The following is a 7,902-nucleotide window of genomic DNA, read 5'->3' on the forward strand; positions in this document are numbered from 1 at the left end:
ATCAGGAATAAGTTTCTGAATTTCATAGCTGGATGTCTAATGTCAAACTTCCACAGTGGTATCGTCCCAAATACCCAAGTCAGTGGCTGGGGTTTCTGAGCCTGATGAAAAAGCTCTTTACACTTGGAAAGTACTGGAAAAGGCTAGAGACAACAGGCACCAAATGGGAGCATGTCCTAAGATTAAGTGTCTTCTGCTGGAGTGAGTAAATGTATTTGCTGAATTTTGGTCTAGGGTCTGACCCAGCTAGGAAAACAAGAGCATTCACTTCATCAGAAGCCTGAATCATGAAGAAGGCAGCCAAAACCAAGTTGTGCAGTATCGGAGAGCATTGGAGGTAGAGAAGCAATGGGAGCTAATGCCAGCCCTGCACTCAGGTCTCTCCTTTCTCTGCAGCTGTTTCATCTTTTTTTTCCTTCTGTGCCCAAACCTGCAGCTGTAGCAGAAATGGAGATGAACTTCCTTAATGCTCAGCGGGTCACAGTCCTGGAAGGTGTGCAGCTGTTGCTGCTGGGAGGAAAAATGACTCAGCTCCTTAGCATGACCCTTCAGAGTTGCTGCTATAGCTGCCCATTGGCCTTGCCTGGGAAAGAGAGCACCTCTGCTTGTTCCCATGATGCTTCAAACATATGAATTACCTGCCTGATTGTTCTCTGTTAGTATGCAGTCAAACACCAGGCTTGTTTAGTAGGGATAAAGGCTCCTGCTGTTTGAGTACTTTCATGCTGTTTTCCCATCACCCAGGGTCCCTTCATTTTGTCCTGAATGACTTAGAATCACATAACAGAATGGAAATTAGGGTTGGAAGGGACCTCAGGTCATCTAGTCCAATCCCTTGCTCAAAGCTGGACCCCTTAAGAGAGAAAAAGCCCATGTGCCATTTGGGAGCAGAACTTTCTGTGTCCATCTTGCAAGGTCCCTTCCAGCCTCTTACAATCTTTGAATCTATAATCTGCCCAGAACAAGCATTCAACTGCAGAAACTGATGTTTCCTTTGGTGTTACTAACAGACAATCAATCAGTCTGTCTCAAGCTCTGGAATTATGAGCTGCATGTCATAAGGCAGGGCTGTCCAACGTCTAGGCAGCCAAGGGCCACATACCTGTGGGCCGCATCAGTGGGGGCCACATTCTCCACTGGTGCCCGCTTCTGCATGGATGCCTCTGCTGCCTCTCACACCCAGGTGCCCTAGCCTCACTCTCAGCTGCCCTGCTGCAGGCTCCCTCATTGCACCCTCCCCTGCTCCCCCCCCCGAGCAAGCCAGAGGAGGAAGAAGAACCTGGAGCAATGGAGGGGAGAGACGGTTGGGTGGGAGCCTGGGACCACCAGCTGGACAGCCCTGCTTTAAGGGACTGGGGGTCATAGAATCATAAGACTGGAAAGTAGGATCAGTCAGTCTAAGGCAACACAAACAAATGTTGGTGTAACTTGCATGTAACAACTTCTAGTGATGGAGACTCCATAACCTCTGGAGGGGCTGTAGCCCAACCTCCAGTGCTAAACCACCCACTGAGTTCGGAAGGTCCTTCCTAGTACCTTCCAGCATTTTGCTGGATCAGGTCCAGCACCTTGGAGGATCAAACCCCCAAGGTGCATCTACACCAGACCATGTCAGTGAGTGTCCTGCACATGGCCTGCACACTTGCTCCTGTTCAGTACATGCTGCACCCTAAGAATGTGGTCTCCATTAGAGAGCCCAGCACCACTCACATGAGCACACAGGAGCCCGAGAGTCTGAGAACAGCACTGAGTCTTCCCTGGGCACTCACCAAGAGGTAGTTCTATAACGTTTTTTTCAGTGCACACAGAGCCAGAGCAGGGTGAGTAGGGGTATGTTTTCATAGCAGCATACCCTAGCACAATCTCACATGCTGCAGACAAGCCCTCATTGATTAGGTCAGTTAGCTTAATGTTATAATGTAAGTGAGTCTGCTACTGTTGCTGTTTATAGACATCAGCTCATAAAGAAGAGTCTCTTATGTGGACGGTGGCTGAGACCTAGTGGCCCACTGAGTGTACTACAGCGGGGGACCCCATCTCCAGGGGGGGCTACTCACAGAATGGAGATGCATAGGTTTTTCAGGCCAGATGAGGCCATTGTCACCATCCTGTCTGATCTCCTGCATAGCACTGTTCCCCCAGCAATTCCTGTCCTTCTCCATGACAATCCCCAGCCTCTTATGTTTACTTTTCCTATATCTCCCAGACAGTACTTAGTACAGGAACTTTGATCCTTGCTTCAGAGGATGATAAAAGTGGTGATCTTCCCTACTGCAGTGATGTGAACATGGGCAGCGTACCTGACCCTTTAGAAGCTGAAAAGCTTGTGTGCAGCAACAATGACCCTATGGAGACAAGCCCCTGAGTGACCCATCTCCCAGCTCAGCCTCACCAAGAACAGCACTTGCTGAGTGCAGCATCCTCATCCAGGAGGTGGGAGGTCAAAGAGACCACAGGCCTACTGCCTATCCAACAGGAAGCACTCTCTGAGCAGGTTTTCTACATGTCCAGGCAGGGACGATCAAGACAGGATTATCCCCATCTAATGCATTTCATCTAAGCGTTTGGCTAAACAGCTCTTAAAATCTTCCAAGGATGGAGATTCCACAACCTCATTAATGACCTTTTGGAGAGGTTACTTAGAGACCTTTTGGAGAGGTTACTTACGCTTTGTAGATGGTAGAGACCCACTTGGCCATAGTCCTTTTCAGTGTTACTACCTGGGTTGTTTCACTTGTATCACTAAGTATGGCTCAACAGGCCACCCTCTGTCTCTCCCAACAGTGCTAGACTGCCCTCTACAGTACATGAGTGTTATACAATTATACTAAAGCTAATTCATTTGTCCTGGTTTTCGTCAGCTGGACTGAGCTGTAAATAGGCACCTGGTCTCTCAGGCTGGGGAGACAAACACAGCTAGACAGGATACTGGGCACATTACTGCCTCGTGTACCACTGGCTTCAGGCACTGGTGTGCCTCAAACCTGCTCATCCCATGAACTGCTTAGTTGGGGCAGACTTAACCTTTGCCAGCTGGAACATATCACTGGGGCTGTGGACAAGCCCCAGTAACAATTCCTCCTTGGCAAGAGGCCATGTCAGGAAACCCAAAGCATACAGCAGGGATTGTGCTGTTACCTTTTGGTTCTTCCAGGGTTTACAGCATTGCCTGCGGAGAAAAGCCATCGCACAGCTCATCCTTCTCTGGGGAGCCAGCAGGAGCGGGTGTAAGAGAGAGCCTGAGGTTCCCTGTTATTTCAAGATAAAGGCAGCCCAGCCAGGGAGCTCTGCAGGCTGGTTGCCAGGGCTATTAGCAGGCGCCTGTGGCAGCCAGCGGATCAGATGCAGGCAGGGCCCTGGGAGCTTATAAGCCCAAGGCTAAGGCTGGCAGGGGGAGTCTCTCCCTGGCTGCCATGGGGAAAGGAGCCCCTGCCCAGGAGAGCCACCCAGGGGTGCTGGACCGACCATTTGCTGCCTACAGGGAGGTCCAGGGAACTTGAGAGGTACCCTGGCAGGGAGGCAGGCTGTGGCAGGTAAAGGTTTGCCCTCTTAAAGGGACAGAGGGCTGCTACTTCATTATTATTTTGTTATAGCTTATGTTATGTTGTTGTTACACTGGTGGTTTGGGATGAGGCTGGAAGGGGAGGCATGGAGGACTCATTAGTGTCCAGGGGGCACTTGACTGCCTTGTGCCCTGCCAATGGCAGGCTCAAGCAGTTATTGAGCCTAGGGCAGGCAGGGAGAGGAGGCACAGCCAGACGGGGGCCGGGGGCCCAGCAGGCAGAAGCCAGGGGCCCAGTGACTGGGACAGACTTAAGCTAGTGCCTTAAAGCCAGGTCTGTCACAGTGGGCCCAGGCTAGAAGGCCTATCCAAATTAAAGGGGTGGGGAGGCAGAGGAGGCTGAAACTCCACACAGGGAACAATGTTTCTGTAATACCCGTGAGACATGGGGTGTGGTCAAGGGGAGGATTTTGAGCCATGCAATTAGCCTTTAAGGCAGGGATGGGGAACCTCTGGGCCACCGGTTGGCTGGGGACTCCATTTCCCAGCCGCCTCTGCCCGCACGGCTTGTGCCAGCCTCCATGGAGACCTCAGCCGCACCCGCAGTGCGCACAGCAGAGCAGCACAGGGGGCTGCTCCAGAGCTGCCGGGAACGGGGGACAGGAAGGTGCCCTATGGGCAGAGCACGGCATGGTCGCAGAGCCACCAGGGGGCATCACTGCCACCCCTGGGACCCTGATGTGTTACACTGAGGATACCAATCTTGAAGAATTGTAGCTTGTTCTTAGCAATAGACTTCAACTCTTGGCTAAGGACAACTCTGTACAGGAAACAAAATAAACAAGAGCGCAGGTTGGTAGCTCACGGGAGCCACTGCATTTTTTCCTGTTGTTTCCAAAGCACTGATCATGGTAGTGGCTCTCCCACACCCCAGTGCTGTCATTTCATTGCCCCTTTACTGCTCAGTTCAGCTGGTCAGCTCATAACATAGGAGGAGTCACATCATTTATAAGAGAAGAGACACAGTTTCCCTCTCCAGTTCATTGAGGACTTTCAATTTTCCCCTCTACAAATCTTACCTGTACAATTGTTTCCTCATCTTGTCACCAGCCAGGAGACTTAGGCCACAGAGTGCAAGGTGGCTGCCTTGCCACTCATTACCTCTCTCTTGCTTTCCTGGCTGGACACCCTTGGTGACATCCAGTGCCTACTGAGTTTTATCGTTACGAACAGACATTCAAAAGCCTGAGCCTGAATTGGTTCAATCTTTGCAGGTTAATCTAAACTGGATAGGCTGAATCAGTTTGTAACTTTATAGACATCCCAGAAATGCAGGCACATGCCTACACTAGCTCAGGCTAGAACTGGGGGGTGCTAAAACAGCCTTCCCTTTCATCCTGCAATGCTGAGCTGAGGGTGACGTGGCCAGGCCCCAGCAGGACACTTTGATTAGGAAGGGATTCCCGCCCCCGACCAGCCCAGCAGGGAATTGATAACACAATGTTTATTACTCCTAACTCAGTGTTTATCAGCCTATTAAGAAAACAACAGAGGGACATTACCAGCTACCTGTTGATTCTACCTTTGTCCTGTCTGCCACAGCATGGACTGTAGACAGCATATGGTCTGCTAGCTAATGCTGAGAGGTCTCTGTGTAAGGCAGAGGGGACAGGGAGTGGAGGGGGGATCATGGAGAAGCCAGGCAGATGCTCTCTGCCAAGCTCCAGCCAGGGAGCCGAGGGGAGGGGCCAGTTCTGCTGTGGAGCAGAGAGCTCCACCCAGCTCAGAGAGCATGCTTGGATGCTGGGGGAGTCTGGTTTAATTTCAACTAGCAAGGGGTCTGGGACAGACATTGAATAAACTGGTTTGACCCAAATCAGTTACGTCTGATACTACATTCAACCAGGTTTATCTCAAACCAGTTTCAGCCATTTTCAAACTGGTTTATGTGCACTGAACATCTGTTCTGTTACATGTTTAAACCAGTTTCTGATCACTTAAATTGGTTTGTGTGTAATGTCTGTCCCTAGCCTATGAGAAACTGGAGTCTCACCAGAAGTGGGCACAGGCTGGGCTTGCCCACTTACAGCCAGACTCTGTTAGATGTGTGGAGCCCCAGTCTCCCAATGGGAGTTGGGTCAATATATCAGAGGCAGCATTTTGCCCCTACTCAGCATTTCTCTGTGCAAGGAATTATTTATGTCTGCAATTCACAGGTAGCACTAGACCTTATCCAGTTCATTTCCAAGATGAAGTTAAAGTACTAGTGGGATCTGTGTATGAAGAGAGAACCAAAGTCTGCCTCTCCATCTTTCACACTGACAGCTGAGGCTAGCCACAGACATGAGACCAAAATGTCTTTGAGCTAGAAGCACAGCTTTGTTAGCAGGGGCACAGTATTCACTTTATCCCACGGTGACGTACTGTAGATAGAGTAAGTGCTGTGTGTCCTCTCTATAGTTAATTTTCCCCAGGCTACTCATTACTTCATGCAGATCAGCTCTCTTGCCACCTACTAGCTAAATGCTGTAATAGCACATATTGCCAGCCTGGTCATGGGTTTTCTCCTTTTTAATGGAGTAAGTGTACTATAGGATAAAATATAAGGTAGATGACTTCATAGTGTCAACTGTTCACACTCTAAGGAAGCAGTGAAAAGGCAAAAGCATCCCAGTGCCTGGGAACCATAACTTTAGGTTACTTCTTTGAGCAAGCAGAGCCTGCCAAGGGTCACTTCCAGCACATAACTATTCCTTGAAAGACAATAACAGGTCCTCAGTGGGGATAGGAAAATGCTTTGTCCTATATCAAGGATCCATTGCCAGGACTCTGTCTACACAACATCTGCAAAGGAGAGTGATGCTTACATCCAACAGGAATCCTACCTTCACAGAGTTTGGCTCTGTGACCAGCTGCCCTCCTTGCTGAGCTGGGAAGCAGTGCCTGGCATGTGGCCTGTAGTTGTAACAGAAAGCTGGGAAGAAAAAAGAATGTGTCATCCCCAGTCCTTGCAGCCCTGCCTAAAAGCTCTCACTATGCACTCAGAGCTGTGCAGACTGAAACCTCACCCCACCTCATTTCACTGACTGATAGGTAGTGATTGGATTTTACTCCATGATGGTACAAAGTCATTTTCATGAGAGTCCACCTATCCCCACCTCTAGGTCGGAGGCTCCAGGGTCCATCCAGTTAACTCTTGGCCTGGACAGCATTACCAACTGTGCCCTAACTATAGCTCTGGGAATCCCAGCACCCCAAACCAGAAAGACAGATACATACTTTGCCCATTCTCTAACCCTAAGCCTAGCTCAAGCTGTCCCCAGTAGTCCCCACCCTGAGCAGCCTGACCTGAGGTACTAACTTGGAGAGGCCAGAAATATGATTGCTAAGCTGAGCTGAGAGATCCCTATCTGCTAAATACTCCACTGGAGCACGAAACACCTTCCCAGCCAGCCTCCTGACCTCAATGCTGTGAACCCACCCAACCCCAAACCCAAGTCTGGGGGTCCCATGGTCCATCCTGCTAACTTTGAGCCTGGACTACATTACCTACCAGTGTCCTAAACATAGCTCTGGGATGGTTACAAACAGGGCTCAGTATAATGAGGCTGGACCATATTTTAATAAATTTAAATATTAATATTCATATATACCTGTTATTTCAATATTAATATTTTGCATTTATTATTTAGGTGTCAGAATGTTAGTGCTAGTAATTGAATAGTTTAGATATGTATAACTTGGTTGTTCTATTATTATTTTAGCTATTTTACCATTTCCCAGAATCCCTTAAAAGTTATGGTAAGCAATTTACTATACACATTTATTATTTATATAATTCAGAAGGTAATCAGAATTGAATTTTCATATGGAAATGCCTTTTGGACCTAAGAAATCATCTCCTGTATGATTCTTTTCTGCAAGTGTGGCATCCCTGGAGTTGACGAGAGCATGTGAGCACGGAGGTGTCAGGCTTCTCAGGGGTGTTGCACAAAGGCGGTTCATTTCCCTGGAGGCAACGCAGAGATCACAGACACACAGACATCAGTCGGCACAAAAGGATGTATTTGTTTGCAAACAAAGGTCAGAAAGTGGAGCTTTGAAGCTCAGATCACCTCTGGCAAACTAATTGCGTTTGCAAGAGGAATTTATCTTCTCTCTCCTGGGCACGTGTGCAGACACAGGAGTTCCCGCAGCTTACTTCCGTTTTATACAAACATACATGTAACTACATCATTACATACATCGCATGTATAGTATAATTAGCTATTTGTGTATACGGGGCGGAGAGGTAAATATGCAACAGCTCATTAAGCATGCTCAATGCTACAAGAGTTCAAAAGTTTATAACCCAAGGCCATGCAGCTAAATTCCAGTCTCTGTAATCAGTATGAGAAAGT

Source organism: Crocodylus porosus, unplaced genomic scaffold (genome assembly GCF_001723895.1).
Source record: "Crocodylus porosus isolate Cpor-Errol unplaced genomic scaffold, CroPor_comp1, whole genome shotgun sequence".
Taxonomy (NCBI): domain Eukaryota; kingdom Metazoa; phylum Chordata; order Crocodylia; family Crocodylidae; genus Crocodylus; species Crocodylus porosus.